The following is a 23,654-nucleotide window of genomic DNA, read 5'->3' as shown; positions in this document are numbered from 1 at the left end:
TGACTTTCTTCTTCTCTATTCCTTCTTACTGGACTGGACGGATTCCTTTTTGTAAACTGAGTTAATGGAGTCAAGAAAGAAGCTAGTACAGTAGGCATTCTTATTCCGTAAAATAAGTCACTGGTAGGCAAGACTTTCTCTCGAGAGTCAGAGCTTCGAGACGACTTTCGCAGATGTTCAATCTTGCGAGGCGTATGAGCCAGATTTTTAGTACTCTCCCAACCTGTTAGAGGCCACCCTAATAAGCGGAGATTGCCGGGAAAACGTTGCTCAACAAGACAGTAACCAACTCGAAAAAGGAGACCCTGGCATAACAAGTGGTGATCTCTGTACTAGAATAGAAGCCCTGCTAATTGTGAAGAACCCACAGACGGGAGCGTTAGCAACTGGATTTTACCACACTCCGTTATACCCTCCCTTGGGGTATGGCTTGGTGCTAATGTAGGACTTTCGGAGACCTTCCGCTTGCTGTTTTGGTCCAGCCTGAGTGGCCATAACTTCTACTGTGATTTAGTTTGGAGCGGTCTTGCTCTTGTTGTTCCGTTGTTGCGCGTCCTATTCTGATATTTAGGACCAAGAGGTACTGGATTCTCTTTCGGATAGGCCCTGAAAGGAGAAGAAAGGCTGAAATGCCAACGGACGTCTGTCTATTCTCTAATTCACCCGATCCCTATCCGCTTTCCAAAAAGGAAGAATGCATGAACCACGACAGAGGAGAAAGGATGGATCACCTGCCGATCTTTTACAAAACTATGCCAGAAAGGATATAAAGATTGACCGGTACAAAAGCCATCTCCATCAATCTACGCTCATTAAGGAGAGGGTTCCTTAGAGAATAAAATGGGGAGCGAACGAAAAAGATGTGTGGCTGAGGTGTTGGGAGCCCCCAATAGAGAAGGACGATGCGGAAAGGTATGGTGGGAATACAAACAGGCCTGGACAGAAGAAGTAGACGAAAGACCTCCAGGCTGTGTCGTCATTCTCAATCCTGAAAAGAGAGCGCACATCCTGAGGAAGGCGCGTCATGCAAAGGTTCCCATTTTTTTCCTTAGTTGACCCCGTGTTTCTATCGGATCCTAAGCTTCATCGGGACAAGCGCATAAACCATCCCATCCCGGTAGAGGGGACAGAGCAGCTCAGCGGGCTAATCGTGACCTCATCTACCCAAAGACTTTATTTCTGCTATACTTTCTTAAGCAATAGGAGCTCCTTCATATGCCCTTGAAGGCGGGAATATTGGTACTGAAACGAGGTTTAAAGGTACCTTTTCCCGTTGTCCGCTTTGCCTTCGTACGACTTTCCTTGGCAAACTATCCCAAAAAAGGAATGGGCTTTTTCAAAATCAAACTTGTTGTTTACTCATTGTGGCAAAACAAAACTCTCTTATTTTCCTTCGAGATGAATACCAATTTGATAGAGGTGGGGCATTTTCCATGAGTGGATTCGAGAATGTGGTCCCTCCTCTCTTTTGACCAGTCCTTGGCTTCTTTGTTTGATGATGGCGATAGCTCTTCTCTAGCCCGGCTAGATAACAAAACAATGAAATAGCACGCCACTGTGGTGATAAATCTTCTTGATGAAATCTTACTGATTCGACTCGTGGACCTTTTCCAAAGAGTAGTGGCCTTCGTTCGAAAGGTGAAAACAACCAGTCAATACCTTATTGATTCAAAAGGGAATGCAGATGTAATCTACTTGGAATAAAGGGTCTTGGCATGTAGTTGACTTCATAATGAAGAGCCAGAAGTTTAATGTCACTAGCTTCATTCTTACAGAAATTGATCAAGCTAGAAAGAAGGGATTTCCACAAGAATCTTCTCTTTGCACCACACATCATGAGAATGATATTGAACAAGAGTCAGCTCAGCCTGCCTCTTCCTTTGCTCCCCATTTTTAGACTTCTACAAGTCGATCTTCTTACGATGGAAATCACGAAAAAGATCATTCGCTCTTACCTCGTCTGGAGCAGACGAAACGTCTTTTGTTTGGCCTTTGGCCTTTTCATTTCAGTACCGAAGCCGAGTAGATCAATCAGATGACCATGGGTATGAGTCTCTTGTTTCACCTTCAGGTGTCCCATTTCTGCATCCGTTCTTGTAAGCGATAGCAATCTGTTGACAAGAAATCACTTAGATTAATAAGGTTTTGTGACTACGAGTTGCAGAAAGCGGCGCAGCCAATGGCCTGGGCTTTGAGTGGTATGAATTGAATAAAATATCATAATAAGCATGGTCGATCAACATTGGGGTCAGCATTAAGAAAGAGAGACCATGGGATATGGCCACGATGGACTTTATTGAGGGCCCGGCACCAAGGAACTATACTCGCTAGCCCAAGCTACTGGTTTTATTTATAGAGTCAAGGGTGAGCATGTGACTGTGACTAAATAGCAGCGTGCCTTTGGCTCGCAGTATTGGAAAAAGATGAATCGGACTTGGCAGATTGAACTGCAGACTATAAAGAAGGAGGAAGAAAGCCCATAATTATCATGTATGACAAGGTTGTTCTTATCATGGTGAAACTGTTGGAAAAAGGTTACTGTGATTTTCTATCTATTAGTTGACTACGGAGCTTCTTCGTCCCGACCTATCTATATGTGAAAAGCACTCCGCCAGAATCCTCGTAGTAATAAGTCGTGGATTACAAGCTGTCCCTTCCGAAAAGCTCGTTTGCAATAGATATAGGGTTTACCAACCTCAGGCATGGACATAGACACCAGATCATTTTGATAGAAATGAGGTAGACTGGAAGCTGAAGCCAATAGACCAATGGAACTAATCAATCACTTGCTTTCCCAACTGGAGCAGGAAACTTCAAGAGGTCTACCTGTTGCTTCGTCTTGTGGATAAAGGGACTCTCAAAAGTTTAAAACAAGGTCCTTCAAGAAGAAAGGAAGCACATGCTTGAGACCATTACGATTCCTGTTAGTGATGGTGCACTTGCAGCTAATGTTAGCTGTATTCAGTCTCTGAGTGGTCTACCTGTTGCTGCATCATAACCGGCTGACTCCTCTATTGGTTGCTGCTGGTTTATACCTGCATTCCAATCCGGTTTGATTTAGAGAGAAATCTCAATCCAGCCTCAATATTTTGGATTGATCAGACTGCCTATTGTAGAAGAGATTGCTTGCTAAAAATAGTACCGCATTTGTGCTTAAGAAAAGGCTTTCTTGTCCGGGGTCTATATCCACTTTTAATACACCACGCACCCCACTACCAAAAACTTCTCTTTCAATTCTAAACAAAGAGAAAGCTCAGGCGGCTGCTCAACGAGGAGGTTCATGCTCGTTAACTTACACTTACTTTTAGCACTTCTCTACCAGTTCTCTCTCATAGATAAGAATATCCTGCTCTTAGCACCGGTTTTCACTTCGTGTAGCAGCTTCTTCTTGTTTTGTCTACTCAAACACTTCATCCATGAGAACCAAGTTTTGATCAATGATATATTCAAAAAGTAAGAGCTACTCTATTAATCTACATACCTTGTCTCCAGCCACCATGTTTTCTCCGAAGGGTGAAGGCGGATTCTCTGAACTTAAAATAAGGGCGAAGGAAACCTTTTCTCGAGATATCTTCCAGATTCTTAGGGTCCTTGCTCCGGATCTCGCCCCCCGGTGCGAAAGCAGTTGGTTCCGTAGTTTGAGAATTCTACTAATTCCAAGTATTCCATTATTATTATTAAATAAGAGAATATAAAAAGTAAAGAGGAGAAGACATAACCAGAAGAATTGTGAGAAATAAGTTAATTTATCAAGTTGAGGCATTTCGATTTGGATTTCAAATAAGAAAAAAAGGATTTTGTGAAATTTAGGAGTCGTTCGAAAGCATCAAGAGGGAAGAACTCAGATAGAAAGGCAGGCGAAGTTGGCGGCCAACCTAATTCCCCTCCCAGTTGTACCCTTGTGCATCCCCTTCGTAAACGATTTCCACTGGATCTGGAGATTCCCCGGGGCCCCCCGAATCATCATCTTCGGACCCCGAATCATCATCCCACCTTTTACGCTTCCGCGAAGAAGACAGGCCTGCCTCGTTCGCCCCATCATTTGCTTTTGTGCTTTCAGGGGATCCCATGGAATGAGCCTCCTGCTCTTCCGAAGGCGCATCGGGGTCGGGAGAATCCGGTTCACCGAGCTCGGCGTGGCGAAACCGCTTCGCCAGATTGGTGGCTATTGCGATGAATTCGCTTGCGTCCCCGGCTTCCGTATAATCGGAGAAGATTTGTTGAAGAGTATCTCCTCCCTCACTATTCCACAATACATGATTTTCAGTGAACGATCGCGCAGATTCACCTTCCTCTAAAGGAAGAGGAGTGCCTACTTCGTGAAATATTCTTTCAACCTTGGAAGTCAATTCCGCAATTATGTCTTCGGGATGGGCGGCGTGCGCCATTTCCTGCTGGAGGTCTGGTTGTCCGCCAACGGGAGGTTGGTCTATGGGAAAGTCACCCCCGTTAGGAGCATTGGTCATGACGAGAACATTGAGATCCGCGACATTCTCATTCCCAAGATGAAAGGCTATTCCTTGAACTCCGAATAAGACAATAAATGCCATTATTAGTACTGTCAACACAAGACCAAACGATGGTATAGCAATGAACAAAAGAATGACACTTGGAAATATGGTCCGAATAATTTCGATAGTAGTTCCATGAACAATCCTTTGTGGGATTGGATTAGTTTGCTCGTTGAAATGCCATAAAGCGCGAACCAACATCCATGATACGAAAACCAAAATAAGAATGAGGAAGAAAAAGATATCGTGATGTAAGTCAATGATTCCTTGCATCATAGGTGTTGCTGCGTCTTGAGATCCTAATTGCCATGGTTCCGCAGCATCACAAAGAGCGATTGTGAGGAATCGACATGATAATGAACGAAGAATCATTGGAATTTCCCATCTTTTTCAGCTCTGCTCCCAAACTAAAGAGAAAGGAAAGGAGACTGATCTTGACGTCGGTGTCGGTTTTTCCAACGAAACGAATAAGTTTTGGATTGAGATTTCACATAAGCATTGCACAATGATCCGCATTAGGCGGGGAGCAGCAATGATACCGCTGGCCGGGAATAAGTACCTATCCCTCTACTACTGATGATGTTTTTCGTTCTATTGAAATCCTGCGTTGAGCCGATGTTTCATTGATCGATACCGGGCACATCCATCACATCAACTATTTCACTTTTCATACGCATTTATTGACGGACCGGTAAACTAGACCCGAGAAACTCCTATTTTTAAAATGAAAGACCCATCACAAAATTATGGCGCAACGCTATGACGAGCGTTCTCACAAGCCGACACCTAGATGCATCCGTCTCAAGAGTTGTACACCTTACATGTGCTTCACGCCACAATCTCTCACTTTCTGCTCCTCCATCTGTCTCCATCATATAATCGATCTCACCTCTCATGGCTGAGTGAAAAAACCATATTTGTTAGTATATATCAAGGCCGAGAGGACACGTTCTTCTCATGTCGAGATTAGTATTAGGGACCCTTAGTATTATTAACCGGTTACTATACGTACATGCAGTGAGACAATCAATCTATGCTCTCATTCACATTTCATTCTAGCACTGACGACTCCAAGCCTATCTATCCCTAGAAGCAAATGGACCCTAGAAGCAAATGGAGTAAGTCCGATGGAACACTCGGATTGGAAAAGATAATTATACTTATAGGCATGGATGAAAAAAAAGCTTGGAAACTAGTTCAAATCAAACTCAAAAGCAACTAGGCAATCCAACTTCCATTGAAGTAGCTTCCCTGGAACTAGCTGCCATTGTATCGGTTGGTGCCATTTCTTCTCTTGGAGGCAGGGCAATAGATTAAGATTAGGCGGTAAGCGAAGGAACTGTAGGGCTTAGGGCTGCGGGTGAGCGCAACTTCAATAGGTCGAGGGGAGGAAGAGAAGAAAAAGCAACTATTTCACCTGGTGTCGTAATAACCATTGTTTTCGGGTTTGAAGGCATAAGCGCAGCAGAGATCTTCTTTCATTTAAGAAGAAGCCACCGTAAAGAAGAGGAAACAAGGCGTTTAAGGGACACCGACTCCCATTATTTTCTCCAGGCCTGCTTTGGCTAAATCGACGGAGGCTTAGCTTATTATGTTTCGGGCGTTTAGCTAGCTTAGAGAATAAAGAAATCTATCTCTAAAGGGGGAGCGGTACGACTATTTTAGGTTAGAGGAAGGTTGAAGAGAGAATAGCTAAATAGCCAGTCGGGTAGGCAAGTGCGGGTGGCTATGGTCAAAGTGAATATGTCTTGTTTCGGTTAGCGGTTTCGGCTCTCCGGCACCGAAGTAAACTCTTTCTATTGCGGGGCCTATGGAGTTTGGGGATGAGTGCTGACACTTTACTGTGCAACATTCCTGTTTCTTTCATTCCCCTTACTAGATCAAAGAGGGCATATGTGGGGTTTGAAGATGCCTGGACCTTACCACCTTATTCTAATAGCCCGCATCAATGCCTCTGCCCAGAACATAGGAGCCCCCTGGGTTCAAGATCTCATATCAATTTTCAACTGCTGGGAAAGAATTGGGGTGCGGCAGGAAGAAATGGAATTCTCAATAAAAGTATAAACAGGTCTTCCCCACTGCTGCATAGAATCTGAGCTGGGTGGAATTGAAGTTCGGTTTCGATCAAGACACCCCTGCCTACTTACCTTAAAAAAACGACTAATGATCAACCGATCACAGAGGTCCTTTTCCAGCAACTTCAAATCAGAAAGCCCCGACTCCCATAAAGAATACTTGCAGATCTTTCTTTTTATTACGATGACGATATGGACCTCATTACTTCAAGTAATGAGGTCAGCCAATGAGCAACTGCATCAAGGCACTATTTGCTTGGACAGGAATCTTTCAATCAGTGGAATCTTTTGTCAACAAGTGTCAAATCTGTCAGCAAGCTAAGGTAGAACATTAAAAACTCCCTGGCCTCTTCGATCCTCTACCCATTCCTGATGAAGCATGGTCCATTATCAGCATTGACTTCATCACTGGATTACCAAAGTCCCATTACTATGATTCAATTCAGGTGGTGCACGAGACAAGCCAAACAAACAGAAACCGAATTAATACCGAAGAACACAAGCTGTGGGCCGTAAAGTGGAAACGGTTGCAGGCCAAAGCTGTCCCCCTTTGCCACTAAGACTTGAATCTTTAACCATCGGAATACCCGGTACTCTCTCTACCAAACAGGCAAGATAGTCTTATCTTGAACTCTGTCCCTTCTCTAATGATTGACAGGTTTAGTGCCTGGTAGTAAGGGTATTTTGTGGTCTATTGTACTCCTAGGAGGTCACTCTGTAGGCTCAGCAAACAATTCACTGAAGCCATTCAAGACCGGTTGCAGGGCAGACAGACCATTGACTTGACATGACCGTAATACATACAGAATAGGAAGGATAAGCTATAAGATAGAGATCCGGATTGTTGTGCTCCGGAATAAAGAAGAATACCATCTTGTCTAATCAAATACGAATACCATCTTATTGATTTAGTCAGCTTGCATCAACACATAAGATGTGATATGAGTAGTGGGAAATAAACTCTTCTTTGATCACTTGAAACATAGTAGAAAGCATCCAAAACAGAATGAAATGTTGTTCAAAAGAAGAAGCTACCTGGCCCAACCACTACACCATTTTGCCTAATGTGTGACTACCCATATCAGTTACAACATCTTCCGTTTCCAAGTTTTCAGTGCCTTTTTCTTATAGTATACAAAATCGGATTCTGGATTGCTCTTCATTTCGTTCAATTTATCCCCTTGCTTTTCAACGTATATATATTAACCTTCCTTGTTTACCTATTTCTTCTACAATTCACATGACTCATTGAAACCAACTTTCTTCTTCCTACATTTTATCTCTACAGCAGTTATCCTGTATAATGATTTCTTTTTGGTCGCTACTCTCCTAACCGACGAGTCGGAGAGGATACGAATGTCCATTCACCCTACCACCCATCTTCCTTCTAGCTTCCTTGATCAACGACGAGTAAAGATCCCGGAAAAGATCCAAGGGAGTACAATACACTTTATATTCACGTCTTGAATAATGAGGGGGGTAAAGAAGAAAGTCCGATTTCTCTCTCCTTTGTGGATATGCCCTTATTCAGCTCTTGAAAGAAAGAGATATAGAAGGAGAGAATGATCAAACTCAACTAGACGGCAGTTCCTCTTGTTCAAACCTCTCTTGCCGAGTCTTCTCCTCATAGCGAGTTTCGCTCTCGCTTCGCGTGTCCTAAACATAAAAAAAAGAAAGAATTGATTGTGAAAGACAAGTGTTTCATTCCCCTCCCTAATCGTTGAAATTCGAACTGTCCGCTAGCTCCTCCTTTGTTTGGATTATAGCCCTTCCTTGGGGATTTACTATCCAAAGTAAATCTTTCCAGTTTCAAATGCTACTATTTCTTCGTGGGCAGAAAGTCCAAAATCTTCTTTTTCCGGTACTCCTTACTCTTTTCTCCCGTCGTCCTACTTTCACTTCTACGGACCTTCTATCCATAACGAGTTCCAGGATTGGTGAATCGATGTGGGAATAGATAAAACGATCGTTGAGTACACAGTATAACCGTGTAGCTCATCCAGAAGATCATCAATGACCGGTATCGGGTATTTCTATTTTATGGTTTGCGCATTGAGTTGCCTATAATCCATAGGCGCCACGAACCTTCTTTCTTCTTGTAAATAAGAGCCGGTGAGGCATGAACTAGGTTGTAGAGTACCATTCTAGAGTAACTCCTTGATTATGGCTTCAATTTCATCCGGTGGTGTGAATACCTATAAGGCCTTTGATTCACTGGTTGACTATCGTGAGGTGAATCCGATGGTCACATGGTCTTTTAGGAGGGAGGGTAGTGGGTTCTAAGAACACATCAGAGAAAGAGGACCAAACCTGCTTGAGTCCTCTTCTACATCTTGAGTACTTCCCACTCCAATGGATCTAGTTTTTAGAATAGCTTTGATCCGGCCATGTAGAGCACTCATAGAGGTCCGGCTTCACGTCAGTAATCTACCACACCCATGCTAGAATTCAGTAGAGTCCCCACTCACCAACCGCGATGTCTTGGTTGAGAGGCCCCACCTACCCATCTTCCCACAGTTTCACTGAGGTAGTACCATCCCCAATTCGCCACTTCTTGTGTTGATGTACTAAGAAATTGGTTGTGGCAATCGACTTCAATCAGAGGAAGCACTTGTGCACATAAACTTAGGATATCCCCTCCGTTCTACACCAGATTCTGCACTCACCTCTGGTATAATATAGGAAAGGAAGACGCCCTTTCAGTGCACGCCAAAGCAGCTTTGCCTAGAAGGCTTCGAAATACACTACTAGGTCCCTCATTCTCAGTCGGCCTTCACAAAGCGGTTTGCACACCTTGGACCAGCTGGACAGATGTTCCGGCCTTTCTCCTATTAAATGCATCTGCCACCTTATTTTCCATTTTACCCCTAATATTCCTCCTTTGAAAGTCAAAACTCACACTTGCTCATCTTAGCATGTAGCTGATTCCGCAGAAAAAGTGTTAGCTGCAAGTGCTGTTGATGCTCCTTCAGTGACAAATTGGATCAAGGAAACATCGGCTCTCATTATGTATATACAGGATGAGAGCCGATGTTTTATTAGAACGTCGGCAGGCAAAGCCCGAAGGAAGGCTGCTATCCCCTCGGCCTTCTTCCTTTTCGATGAAAAACAAATCGACATCTCAATCTCCGAAAGCGTTTTCCTTACCCAGCTAATATCCCCCCTTCGTCGAGTCTTTCCTTTAGTGGTAAGGGATATGCACCTTATCTGAACGTCGGCAGGCATTCCGGAATTCTCCTTTTTTGGCCCCGGGTGAACATAGGCTCAAACATGATTGGAGGGGTCCTAGCTACGCCATGCGTTCAATAAAAAAAAGCAAGCCTCTGGGAAGCTGCAGGGATTACAAAAAGAGGGTGCTTTCCTGTGTTGCACTGAAAAAAGGACAAAGGAGAAGACGCTCTTCGACTTTCTTTCTTCCTCCCGCGCCCGCCTAAGCCCGGCCCGCGTTAGAGGGGAAGATTAGCAAAGCGGAAAAAGACAGAGGGAGGGGCAGCTGCATCTTATTCTCTTCGCGAGAACTTCAGGATCGAAGAAGCATTCGGAAGGGGCGAGGCCTTCATTTCGTTGGCAGAAGCAGAAACGATCCAATCCATTTGGGGCTTCGGGGAACCCAAAAACGAACTCTGTTTACTTTTTTCATAGATAGATGATATATATAGGAATAATATATACATCCCTTTACTTGAGATGTCTATGTATCTATTTTGGAATCATCTCCCGATTCTCTTTTTTTTCTAATTCGCACTGCTCTTTCTCTCTAAATTGCATCAAAGAAAATAGAGAGAGAGAGAGCAGATGGATCCTATCCCCTATAACGAACACTCATTCATATCTATTGATAGAAAAGAAAGATCTTCGTCACAGACTTTTTCTTTGTTCATTTTTTTTAGATTGGAGGAATTCCTCATATCCAAGGCAGCTCCCCACAAACACCCCACCCATATGACTATGCCCCCTTTTGAACCGACATTATAGATTGGGCTTCATAGCTACTTTCATTCTAAAGACGAATATTAGTCAATAGGCAGGCTTCTTTCAGTAGCAAACATATTCATTTTCACCGGGCTCCGCGCACCTTTGGTACTTCTGGAGGGCAAGCTGTTTTATAGTGACTTCTTTCTTAGGGTAGGGCGACGAATACTTCCAATTCCGGAAAGGTCATTGGGTCGCCTTTGGAAGCTAAAGCGAAAGTTGTAGAAAGCCGGGAGAAAAAGTGAAAGCTTGCTCGAAAAGGCCTATACCCTAACCCTCGGAAGGGAAGACGCAAAGCGTCACTTTTTTCAAAAGGAAGGAGTTTTTTCTGACTGAATCCATCCATAAAGCCGCCAAGGAAACGAAGTTCGTTCCCTTTCATCAAGTGGGTAAGGTAGGAAAACCACTTAAGCTTTGCCTTAGACTGACGGAACAAAGCTAAGAAGTAGGCTGAATGGAAAAAGGAAAGGGACAAGGGCGGTCATCGCTTGGCGCGAAGGCTGCTGGTTCGGTACGGTACTAAAGGTCCTCGGACTTCCAGGCGGTTTTTCTTTTGGGCTGCTGTGAACCCTTGGATCTTGCCAATACAGCCTCCTATGGTTTTCGTTACCGAGATATCTTTTCTTTTTTCCCAGGGATTTTTTGGGTAATCAGCTCCCATGCTGCAAACAGTCAAATCTGAACCTTGTCGCTCTTCTTTCCTCGTGGGCAGGAAGCACACCAGCAGCGTGCGTTGCGTGATTCCACTGTGTTTTTTGCACTTGACTGGGTGGACAGTTGACCGGAAGATAACTTCGATTCGCCCGGCCAGCAGGCGGGCGGCGTGCTTATCTTGTGTGACAACACTACAGAGCGAGTAGCTTTTCTAGTCGGGCAGCTGTGTGACGACACTCCTGAGAAAGCGGCGCTTTTGTGTAACATGCTATGGTCTCAACGCCCTTACGAGGTAGTGATGAGTTTCACGCGCTCTAAGCCCGGCCCACGCGCAGTTAGGAGGATTGGCCGCTATCTGAGCGGTACCACCCACCCTACCCTACTACCTATAGGGGGCCGTCCGTCCTACAGCCGCCCGAAAAGGAACTGCAGTAATCTTGAATAGGAATCCTACAGCGATAAAAAGAATCCCCATAAAAATACCACTAGATCAAGCACCAGTGATTTCGTATCCGGTCAAAATCTTGGCTAATTGATCGAAGTGGGTAGCTCCAGTAGACCCATAGATCATGGAACAAATAGGGTGGGTAGGCCCAACCACCACACTACACGTATAGACGCGAACCCCCCTCCTTACCGTACGTGCGACTCTCACCGCATACGGCTCGCACAAAGACTCCAAAATCCATCCCGAGCTATTTATTCCACCTCTCCCTCCTCTCCAATCCTCGATCAAACTAGCCTTCCCCAGCAAGAAAACGTATCCGCTTTAGCAACAAAGCGCTCATCCCTTGCTTGTTCTTGAGCACGCAAGGCGCTCAAGACGGTGATTCTTGCTTAAAAAAGGGCTAAAGCACTCCAGCTTCAAAGCTGGAGTTTGCAACTTCAAAACTACAGGTTTTAGCCCTCCTGCTGGGTGGGCGCTTCCTTCGTCTATCGTATGTCTCGCTTGGCTTCGTCCCGAACCAAGGAGGCATGATGGCGGGCGCGTGCGTGTGCCGACTGCAGAGACTACAAGCCGACGCCGGAAGCGACTCACTTCTATTCTCGATTGGATATAGATGGGGAATCTCTATAGATCGTCCTTTTTCGACAACCTCTCTAAAACGCGTACGAGAAAATTGCACTTCACAGCACGGCAAAAAAAAAGAGCTTTGCTCGGTTGGCCCTCCTAGGCTTCCGCCTACTTTCTCTTCTCTTAAGTCTACAACAAGTGGGAGAGGCAGGATTCGAACCTACGTAGAAAACCTTCAACAGATTTACAGTCTGTCGCTTTTGACCGCTCGGCCACTCTCCCCTTCCTGGGGATACGCCCTCCTCAAACAAAGGGTTCCTGAATAAGAAGGATGGCGACCTTCGTTCTTAAGTTAAGAAGAGCAGATGGAACTATTAGATTTGCTAGTGTTCCGGGAGAATAAATAAGGTCATTTAGTAAGTTCATAACAATCCATTTATGTAAAGCAAGGGGCAAAGCTTCTACGACATCTTCCCCCTCATTGCCATCGTCGGCCTTCCCCAGCTCCCCTCCTTCGTCGCTTCTGGCTAAGCATCTTTCGGCGGAGGAAAGGAGGCGACTAGTCGCTTCTGGCGAAGCAGCGAGTTCATGAGCAAGTGAATGAACGAGCAGCGAGTGAAGTGCAATAGTCGTAAGTAAGGCTCGCCATGTTCCTAAAAGGAGTGACCATCTTTTCTTCCCTTCTACTGACACTGAGCAAGCAGCAAGCATAGGCAATAGTTTCCGTAGGGGTGGGGCGCAAGCAAGCGTTTTCAGGCTCCGCTAGCTAGCGTACTCTTCTGCTATCAATGAAACCGAAAGAAAAAATCAGTGCCCTTTCGTATAGATCAAGACGCAGTACTTTTTCTTTACTTCTTCCATACTAGGAAGAATGGAAGGAAATCCTTCGATAACACTTCTTCCTTATTTGAAGAAATGATATCCGACGCCCGTGGAAACTCTTTCATTTCAAAAAAGTTCTTCTTCTTAAGAAGCAAATAGCATTTCCTATTGATTTGTCCCCTGGACTAGACCTATGTAGATTCGGAATTATCCGTCGCTACGCTGTTCCCAAGGACTAGCAAAATCGAAATAGCGAAATTCTTGGGTCATCTCAATGGGTTCAGAAACCACACGTTTCTCTGGATCATCATAGTGTACTTGCACATATCCACTCAGAGGAAAGTCTTTTCGTAATGGATGACCCTCGAAACCATAATCTGTTGATATACGGCGTAAACCCAGATGATTGATGGAAGAAACACCAGACATATCCCATACTTCTCGCTCCCACCGGTCGGCTGATGGAAATAGACTGACTACCGGAGATATTCGTGTTACTTCGTCTGCACTTGTTTGTACACGAATGCGTGAGTTATACCGAGTACTCAGTAAATTATGGACAACTTCAAATCTTCGTTTTCGAGAGGGATGATCCACTCCACAAATATCGATCGAAACTTGAACCCTTGTATAGGTATGCTATTTTAGAAAGCACAACAATGGAAATGGGTAGTCGGGAAAGGTCATTCTAGGCTCTTTATCAGATGTCTCATTGTCAGGACCCCGACTCAAGGCCACATCGATCTAGCATGTAACACCTCATATCACTTTGCGGCCTCACGCACGGTATCCCCACGGGTGTCGCCTTACCTTTGCCCGGGACCGTTTGCGCCTTTTGGCACACGTATATGATAGTGTCGCTAGCATCCAGATGATAAAGAGCCCGGGCTGACATGGCCAGTCGTAAACCCAAAGTGGCACTAACTTACAGGGACAGGCATCCATGACCCAGCATCGAACGTGTCGGTCATCGGCGAGTGAATCCAGGCAGTAGCACTGGGCTAACAGGACTCCGGTGAACCGGGCTGTAGCGGGCTAACAGGACTCCGGTATTCATCGCGTGACATTTCCCCGAAGGGACAGACACAAGAACGAAGAAGGACACATGCCGGCCAGGCTAAGTGTTCCGGAGCAGTAGCAAGCTACCAGGGCTCAGTGGAAGCACTAGGAGACATTTCCCGGTAAGAGAGACTACTAAGGATAAACAACTAGATAGTCAGATCCCACACATAGCAATACACATTACACGTACGCATAATATGCAAGTATGTGCTGTACAACATGGCATCACAGCATAACTCAACAACTCATATAGATAAAGGCTCGGAAGAGCCATCATAGCATTTATCACAAACAGGGGTCACATGACCCAACCTTCAGAGCAATCAAGCAACAAACGGAAGCATTACATGTCTGAGTACAGACATCTATAAATGAAAAAGGCTGAAAGCCTGACTATCTACAACGTCCGATCAAGATCGTAGCTGAGGTACAAGCTACTTGTCGAAGTCCATGAGAACACTAGTAAGACCGAAGTCTCCGCCGCAAAAACATAAATAAAGCAACATGAGTACAAAGGTACTCAGCAAGACTTACATCAGATCCTATCATACATGCATTTGTATCAAGAGGGTAATGTGGGGTTTAGTTGCGGCAAGCCAGCTTTGACTCTGTGGCTATCCTGTTCTACGACTACCAGAACTTCTTGAGGTGATATGGCGCACACGAGTCCACTAATCACCACACAATACACTACTATGGATTCATCCCCGTCTCCCTACGAGAAGGCCATCCATAGCACTCACACTTGTCTTGAGCATTTTATAGTATCCACTTCAAGTTGTCTATGTACCATGTAAGCATCCAAGAAGTCCATAACCGCGGACCCGGCTATTCGAATAGATCATGTTAACCCTGCAGGGGTGTACTTCTTCACACACGCTCTCGCCACTTACCGCCATGTACACGTCATGTATCTCGGCAACCTTCAAGCGGAAGCCTGGAGAGGGTGTCGGCCACGACCTGACTAACCACACAAGACTCTAGCCCAGGTTTATCGCCTATTCGGGTTCCATCCGCAAGGAGATCCGGCCGGGGTGTCGCTCACGGCCCCAAACGATGTGAGCAGGGTTCCCAAGCCCACCATCCGGGTGCCACTTGGTACACCGTGCCACCTGTGCCTAGTCTGTCCCAAGCCCACCCTGCCGGGTGCCACTCGGTAGAAAAATAGCACTACCTACAAACACGAGAAACTAGTTGCGACTCCTGGACAGAGATCAAGTTAGTTAATAAGCCGAGAGGGGTCGAGTTACCAGAACCCAATGTGTGGTAGTATCGAGTCATTGGACAACATACATAGAACTCAGTGCTTAAGGATGGTTCCAGTGAGACAACCCACCATGTACTCCTACATGGCCTCTCACCACTACCTTTACCAAATCGTGTTCACACACTTCACTCTCAGCATCAAAACATATCGTAACACTCCAATTCATTCCCAATGAACCAGACCTGACACAACTCTAAGCAATAGCAGGCATAGCATGGTAGGAACACAACATGGCTCAATCAACTCCTACACATGCTAGTGGGTTTCAACTATTTACTGTGGCAATGACAGGTCATGCAGAGGAATGGGTTCAACTACCGCAGCACAAAGTAGCAGATGAATCGTTGTTGTCCTAATGCAATAATTGAAAGCAGGAGCGAGAGAGTAGGGTTTTATCGAAATGAACAAGGGGGTTTGCTTGCCTGGTAAATCAACAAGGGAGGCACTGCTTCACAGACAGGTACTCTGGAACGTCTCCGGAGCAAGACCTATCGAGAAGGAACAGTGTTGGCAATCAATAAACAAACATATGAAACAATATGATGCATGAACATGGCATGAAGATGTGATGCTGTTTGAGCTAATGCAACTAGTACTCATTTGGTTTGAAGTCCATTTGAACCATTAGCTCAAATGCATCTCCAAAGTAAGCTCTTATAAATGCCATAATGTGTTTTCTCATATACAGCATGTATAAGTTGGTTTGTCATGCATGAAACTAGTACAGATGGATAGGTTGCATTTTTCTGATAATTTTTCATATATAAATTATTTCAATCTGAGCTACGGTTGAATTTCTATGAATTTTTGAAGTTTAAATCAATTTCTGGAATTTCCTGAATTATTTTAATTCCAGAAAATATATATATTGCGCCAGCATGACGTCAGCATGACGTCAGCAGTCAACTACGGCTAACTGGGGTCAAACCTGACGTGTGGGGTCCACACGTGAGTGACAGGGGGTTAAACAGGGTTAGTTTAATCCTAACTAAAGGATTAGTGGCGCTGGGGCCCACTGGTCAGTGTTAGTGGCTAATTAGGTTCAGTTAATATTTAACTAAAATTAGCAGGACCTGGCCCCACTAGTCAGCGACCCTGGGGGTCAAATCCCAGGTCAAACAAGTCAAACCCGCCGGCGGTTAGTCGCCGGCGAGGTCCGCGGCGTACTTGTGCCCCGGGTTTCCTCTGTGGTGCTCCAAATGACGCGCGGCTAGGTGTGTTGGAAAGCCAGCTCGATGGCGCGTCGGGCGGTGGCCGTGGCTGGGCCTGGGGTGGCCGGAGTCGACGGCGGCGAGCTCGGTTGCGGCCGCCGGAGTTCGGTCGTGCACGAAAACGCGTTTGGAGCTCGGAGACGAGCGAAGCAAAGCGCTAGGGATGCTCTACGGGGCCTTACGAGTGTGTTGGACTCGCCGGGGTGACCAAATGGCCACCGGAGCTGTGTCGACGGCGAGCTCGGCGGCGGCGGAGGTTCGGCCATGGTGGAGAAAGGGCTACGGCGTGCGGGTGACTAAGCGGAGAGGGGGAAACGGTGGTGGAGCTCACCGCGGTTGCAGCGGGCGTCGAAGCGGGCTCGGGGACGCACTGGAGACGGCGGGGCGGCGATGGGGATCCACGGCGGCCGGCGATGAAGAAGACGACGGTGTCGGCGATGGGGCGCGTCCCTGGTGACTTGGCTCGTCGAGGATGATGCGGACGACGAGGCGGAGCTTCTAGGCTCGGGCAGATGGCGAGGGGAGGCCGGTGGCCGCGGCAACGGCGAGCGGTGGCGTCGGTGGCGTTCGGCCGTGAGAGAGAGAGTGACAAAGGAGAGGACGAGGGCGAGGGAGAGTGCAAGAGAGGTCGGGGGGGCGTGGCGACGTCCGGGGCGTTCCAGGGCGACGAGGAGGGCGCTAGGCAAGCAGGGAGGCTGGTGGCGTGGCAAGGCGGAGCGCGCGCGCGTCGGGCACGCAGCTGCTTGGCGAGGTGGAGAAGACGACAGAGGAGGAGGCGGTCTGGGCCGCCTGCTGGCTGGGCCGGCCTGCTGCTGCTGGGCTGCACAGGGAGGAGGCCCAGGTAAGTCTCCCTCTTTTATTTTTGTTCTCTAATTTTTTTCTGACATATGTTTTGATTTAGTAATAATACTAAATCAATTTATTTCCTTATGCCAATTTTTGTAGGAGCTAACTAAATTATTCCAGAGCTCCTTTATAAATGGCATAATTTTTGGACAATATTTTATATATATAACAATATATATCCAAGGCAAATAATTATCGGATTAATCCAAATGGCCAAGATTAAATATCCATGAGCTCCTAAAATATTTTTTTGAATTTTACCTCTGACCAATATTTTCAGAGAGCAACATGAACATTTCCTTGGACCTTTTTGGAGCAATTTTTATTTAGGTCATTTTCAGAGATGATTCTGAGGGTTCCACAAATCCTCATTTCAAAATTAAATGGAATTTAAACATGATGCACAATGACTAGCTAGTCTAGGTCATACCAGACTAGGGATGTGACAACTCGCCCCCACTTGGAAGAATCTCGTCCCGAGATTCAGGGGTCGACGGAAAGAAAGCGGGGTACTCCAATCGAAGACGATCTTCTCGCTCCCAAGTAGCTTCTCTTTCAGAATGATGAGACCACTGAACTTTGAGAAACTTGATGTTCTGACGTCGGGTAACACGCTCTGCTTGATCAAGACTGCGAACCGGGTACTCTCGGTAGGTGAGTTTATCTTGGAGATCAAGCGTTTCGTGGTCCACTCCGCGGATAGGATCCGAGAAGCAACGCTTGAGTTGAGAGACGTGGAAGACATCATGAACTCGAGAAAGATGTGGGGGTAGTTCCAATTGGTAGGCAACCTCTCCTCGTTTAGCGAGAATGCGAAAAGGACCAATGTAACGAGGAGCCAACTTGCCCTTGATACCGAAACGATGGGTACCCTTCAAAGGAGTAACCCGAAGGTAAGCTTGGTCGCCAATTTCATAAGTCATATCCTTATGATGACGATCGTACTGGCTCTTTTGACGAGAGTAGGCTGTTTTCAAATTCTCACGAATGATGCGAACTTGCTCTTCTGCCTCCTGGATCATGTCCGGTCCAAAGAATTGTCTTTCACCGGTTTCTGACCAGTTCAAAGGTGTTCGACATCTTCGTCCATAGAGAACCTCAAAAGGAGCTTTCTTGAGGCTGGACTGATAGCTATTGTTATAAGCAAACTCGGCAAAAGGAAGACATTTCTCCCAATCCATACCGAATGAGATAACGCAAGCTCTAAGCATGTCTTCGAGAATTTGGTTGACCCGTTCCACCTGACCACTCGACTGAGGGTGGAAAGCGGTACTGAAGGAAAGATGGGTTCCCATGGCAGTTTGGAAACTCTCCCAGAAATGAGAAGTGAAAAGACTGCCACGGTCTGAATTAATCTCTAGTGGAACACCATGAAGTGACACTATTCGAGAAATTTATAAGTCAGCAAGCTGACTAGCAGTGATACTCTCTCGAACAGGAAGGAAGTGAGCCACTTTGGAAAGACGATCAACGACTACGAAGATCGCGTTATTCCCTCTCTTGGTCCTGGGAATGCCGGTGATGAAGTCCATACCAACTTTATCCCATTTCCATTCAGGAATAGCTAAAGGCTGAAGGGTGCCAGCAGGTCTTTGATGCTCTGCCTTAACACGACGACAAACGTCACATTTAGCAATGAACTCAGCGATTTCTCTCTTCATCCTAGTCCACTAGAACCTCTGGCGTAGGTCCTGTTACATCTTAGTACTACCGGGATGAATCGTGAGAGGAGATTCATGCGCCTCCTTAAGAATCAATTGTCGCAGATGTTGATTCTTGGGAACCACCAAGCGATTCTCAAAGAAAACAACACCACGATCATCCATAGAGAAACATCCACCAACTCCCTTCTTAATGTTTCTCTTGATCCGAGAAATCCCTGTATCATGCTTCTGGGCTTCTATGATAGGATCCACAAGAGTAGGTTTCGCCACCAAGGTAGAAAGGAATCCGTGAGGAGCAATGTGAAGATTAAGCTTACAGAATTCCTCATGGAGAAGTGGTTGGCCTTGCTGCAACATGAGATTGTTGCAATAGGATTTACGGCTTAGCGCATCAGCCATGACATTGGCTTTGCCTGGGGTGTAGGTAATCCCTAGATCATAATCTGTGATTAACTCCAACCAACGTCTTTGCCTAAGGTTCAGGTATGGTTGGGTGAAGATATACTTGAGACTCTGGTGATCGGTCTAGATCTCGCAACGTTTACCAAGGAGGTAATGTCGCCAGGTGTTGAGTGCATAGACTATGGCTGCAAGCTCTAGATCATGTGTAGGATAATTCTCCTCATGTGGATGCAACTGTCGAGATGCATAGGCAATCACATGACGATCCTGCATAAGAATGCAACCTAGTCCCTGTCGTGAGGCGTCGCAGTAGATAATAAAGTCTTTAGTGAAATCCGGTGGCACCAGTATGGGAGCAGAAGTCAGGCGTCTTTTCAGTTCCTGAAAACTGTACTCACACTATGGGGACCACTCGAACTTTTTATCTTTCTTGAGAAGTTCCGTGAGGGGTTTGGCTACTTTAGAGAAGTTTTCAACAAAGCGGCGACAATAGCTGGCTAGACCAAGGAAGCTCCTAACTTGTTTAACGGTTTCAGGTGGAGTCCAATCGAGAACGGCCTTAACTCTCTCGGGGTTGACAGCAATGCCCTTACCAGAGATTACGTGGCCTAGGTAGGTCACTTCTGGCAACCAAAACTCACACTTGGAGAACTTGGCATAAAGGCGGTGCTCTCTGAGTTTTTCTAACACAAGTCTAAGATGTTCGGCATTAGTAAATAAGAATATCATCGAGGTAAACCACGACGAACTTATCTAAGTACTCCATGAAGATCGAGTTCATCAAGCGGGAGAATGTGGCTGGGGCGTTGGTTAGGCCAAAGGACATGACGGTGTACTCGTACTGACCATAACGAGTAACAAAGGCTGTCTTGGGAATGTCCCCGTTTCTGATTTTAATTTGGTGGTATCCTAACCTCAAATCCATCTTGGAGAAGACTGAGGATCCAGCGAGCTGATCATACAGGTCGTTGATCCTGGGGAGCGGATACTTGTTCTTTATCGTGACCAAATTAACGGGACGATAATCTACAACCATCCAGTCCGTACCATCCTTCTTCTGAACAAAGAGGACGGGGCAAGCCCAAGGAGAAGAACTAGGACGGATGAAACCCTTTTGCAAGGACTCGTCAAGTTGTTTCTTAAGCTCGGCTAGTTCTAAGGGTGCCATCTTGTAAGGTCTCCTGGAGATTGGAGCTGTTCCTGGGATAAGATCTATGACGAACTCTACATCTCTGTTAGGTGGAACACCTGGCAGTTCCTCTGGAAAGACATCCGGAAAGTCACGGACTACCGGGATATCTTCAAGGTCTGGAAGAGGGCTGGCATTAAGAGAATAGAGCTGACACTTTGCAACTCTAGTGGAGACAGTGACTATCTTGCCAGATGGGTGTGTAAGCTGAACAGATCTGGTGTAACAATCAATCTTGGCATGATGAGCTGTCATCCAGTCCATACCCAAGATGATGTTAATATCTGAGGACTTGAGGGCTACAAGTGATGCAAGGAATACAAGTCTGTCAACAAGGATTTCGTTACCATGGCTTACACTAGAGGTTTGCCATTTGGATCCAGGAGTTTGGATGACTAGCGGAGTTGGCATATCACAAAATGACAGGTTGTGCAAGTTAGCATAGCTTTCAGAAATGAAGGAGTGAGATGCTCCAGTATCGAATAGAACTGATGCTGGGTGACAATTGACAAGGAGTGTACCAAGAACGACATCCGGATCATCATGAGCGTCTTTAGCTGAGACGTGATGCACACGTCCACGTTCAGTGGAAGCTGACTTGACACTGATCATCTTGCGTGATGGCTTAACACAGCCAACAGTCTTCTCGGCCTGGGGTGGAGCATAACTAGTTCGAGAACAGTCACGTGCATAGTGTCCTGGCTTCCCGCATGTGAAGCAAGTCCCTGAGGTTGGACGTGGACCCGCACTGACAAGCGGTCTACCAGTAGGCCTGGGTGGAACATATGGCTGAGCTGGGGGAGGCACCACATGGGATGGCCTCGGTGCATAACCGGAAGGAAGAGCGGAGTTTGGAACCCAAATCCAGCGCTTCTGGGAACTAGAGCCAGAGGAAGATCCCAAATCACGGGTGTGCTTACGAGACTCCTCGTAAGTGAGCTGAGCTGTCTCTGCATTGATGGCCTTGTTCACAAGGGCTTGGAATGTATTACAATGATGTAGGTGGAGATCACGACGCAACTTGGGGTTGAGACCCTTCCGGAACCTAGCTTGCTTCTTGGCGTCCGTGGACACTTCTTCTATGGCATAGCGGGCGAGGTTCTCAAACTCTCTACTATAAGCATCAACAGCCATCTTATTCTGGGTGAAACTACAGAACTCTTCTCTCTTGCGATCGATGAGGGCCTGGGGAATGTGATGCTCGCGAAAAGCCTCAGTGAAATCTCTCCAGGTAGGAATCTGGCCAGCTGGAAGCATAGCCTCATAGTTCTGCCACCAAAGACTAGAAGGACCTTCCAGGTGGTATGTGGCATAGGTGACCTTGTCATCTTCATCTACGCTCGCGGAACGCAGCTTATGAGTGATGCTACGGAGCCAGTCATCTGCATCGAGTGGCTCGATGGAATGATGAAAGGTAGGTGGGTGCAAGCGAATGAAGTCATGAATGGTCGCAGACTTATTGGACCGATGTGCGGTGTTCTCCTCGATACGTGCCAACAAACGGTTAGACTCACGCTTGTTCCTCTCCATTTCTAACATGAACTCTGTCAACGAAGGCGGGTCGGGAGGATCCTCATCCCTACCATCTTCATGGTTCTGGCTACGAATAATAGAACTTGATGACATCCTGAGAAACGAAACCAGGGACGGAGTCAGCATCAACTATAGACTGTAGAATGTAGAACAAGGAATTAGTATCTCTCGAACTCCTAGGGAAATTCCGGCAGCATAACGGCAGTAAAATGCTCAGAATGAGACATCCTACTAAAAATGGGGTAATAACATACTCAACAGCATTACTCAAGGTTCTGAGATCATACTAAACAGACTACACCGGAAATACTCAAAACTGGGGTATGACTCTGATCAACCAATCCTATGGGACTACGGAGTAGTAACACGTGATCCTGATAGACGGAAGAGAAAGCCTAGTTCCTTAACCCCGTAGGAAAGATAGGACGACTCAGATCAGAAGGCCATGAGGTAAAGGAGTAAAAGGAGCCTTACGTTCCTTCCCACAATCAATTCCCTTACATAACTAAAGAATTTCTAGACTCAACTTCGACCAGTTTGGCTTAGTAATCCTACAGGCAGTCAGGCTCTGGTACCAAGTCTGTCAGGACCCCGACTCAAGGCCACAACGATCTAGCATGTAACACCTCATATCACTTTGCGGCCTCACGCACGGTATCCCCACGGGTGTCGCCTTACCTTTGCCCGGGACCGTTTGCGCCTTTTGGCACATGTATATGATAGTGTCGCTAGCATCCATATGATAAAGAGCCCGGGCTGACATGGCTAGTCGTAAACCCAAAGTGGCACTAACTTACAGGGACATGCATCCATGACCCAGCATCGAACGTGTCGGTCATCAGCGAGTGAATCCAGGCTGTAGCACTGGGCTAACAGGCCTCCGGTGAACCGGGCTGTAGCCGGCTAACAGGACTCCGGTATTCATCGCGTGACATTTCCCCGAAGGGACAGACACAGGAACGAAGAAGGACACATGCCGGCCAGCCTAAGTGTTCCGGAGCAGTAGCAAGCTACCAGGGCTCAGTGGAAGCACTAGGAGACATTTCCCGGTAAGAGAGACTACTAAGGATAAACAACTAGATAGTCAGATCCCACACATAGCAATACACATTACACGTACACATAATATGCAAGTATGTGCTGTACAACATGGCATCACAGCATAACTCAACAACTCATATAGATAAAGGCTCGGAAGAGCCATCATAGCATTTATCACAAACAGGGGTCACATGACCCAACCTTCAGAGCAATCAAGCAACAAACGGAAGCATTACATGTCTGAGTACAGACATCTATAAATGAAAAAGGCTGAAAGACTGACTATCTACAACGTCCGATCAAGATCGTAGCTGAGGTACAAGCTACTTGTCGAAGTCCATGAGAACACTAGTAAGACCGAAGTCTCCGCGGCAAAAACATAAATAAAGC

At 46.2% G+C, this 23,654-nt stretch overlaps 1 non-coding gene across 1 annotated transcript; it reads right to left on the bottom strand.

Moving 5' to 3' along the window:
• Nucleotides 1-12,426: 12,426 nt before the first annotated feature.
• Nucleotides 12,427-12,509, bottom strand: TRNAY-GUA. Its single transcript has one exon. It is a non-coding gene; the product is annotated as a tRNA-Tyr (tRNA).
• Nucleotides 12,510-23,654: the final 11,145 nt, after the last annotated feature.

The sequence above is a fragment of the Triticum dicoccoides genome, chromosome 2B (genome assembly GCF_002162155.2).
Source record: "Triticum dicoccoides isolate Atlit2015 ecotype Zavitan chromosome 2B, WEW_v2.0, whole genome shotgun sequence".
In the NCBI taxonomy this organism is placed as follows: domain Eukaryota; kingdom Viridiplantae; phylum Streptophyta; class Magnoliopsida; order Poales; family Poaceae; genus Triticum; species Triticum dicoccoides.
The sequence above is the reverse complement of the archived record's forward strand: the minus strand, read 5'-3'. Positions and strand labels throughout refer to the sequence as shown.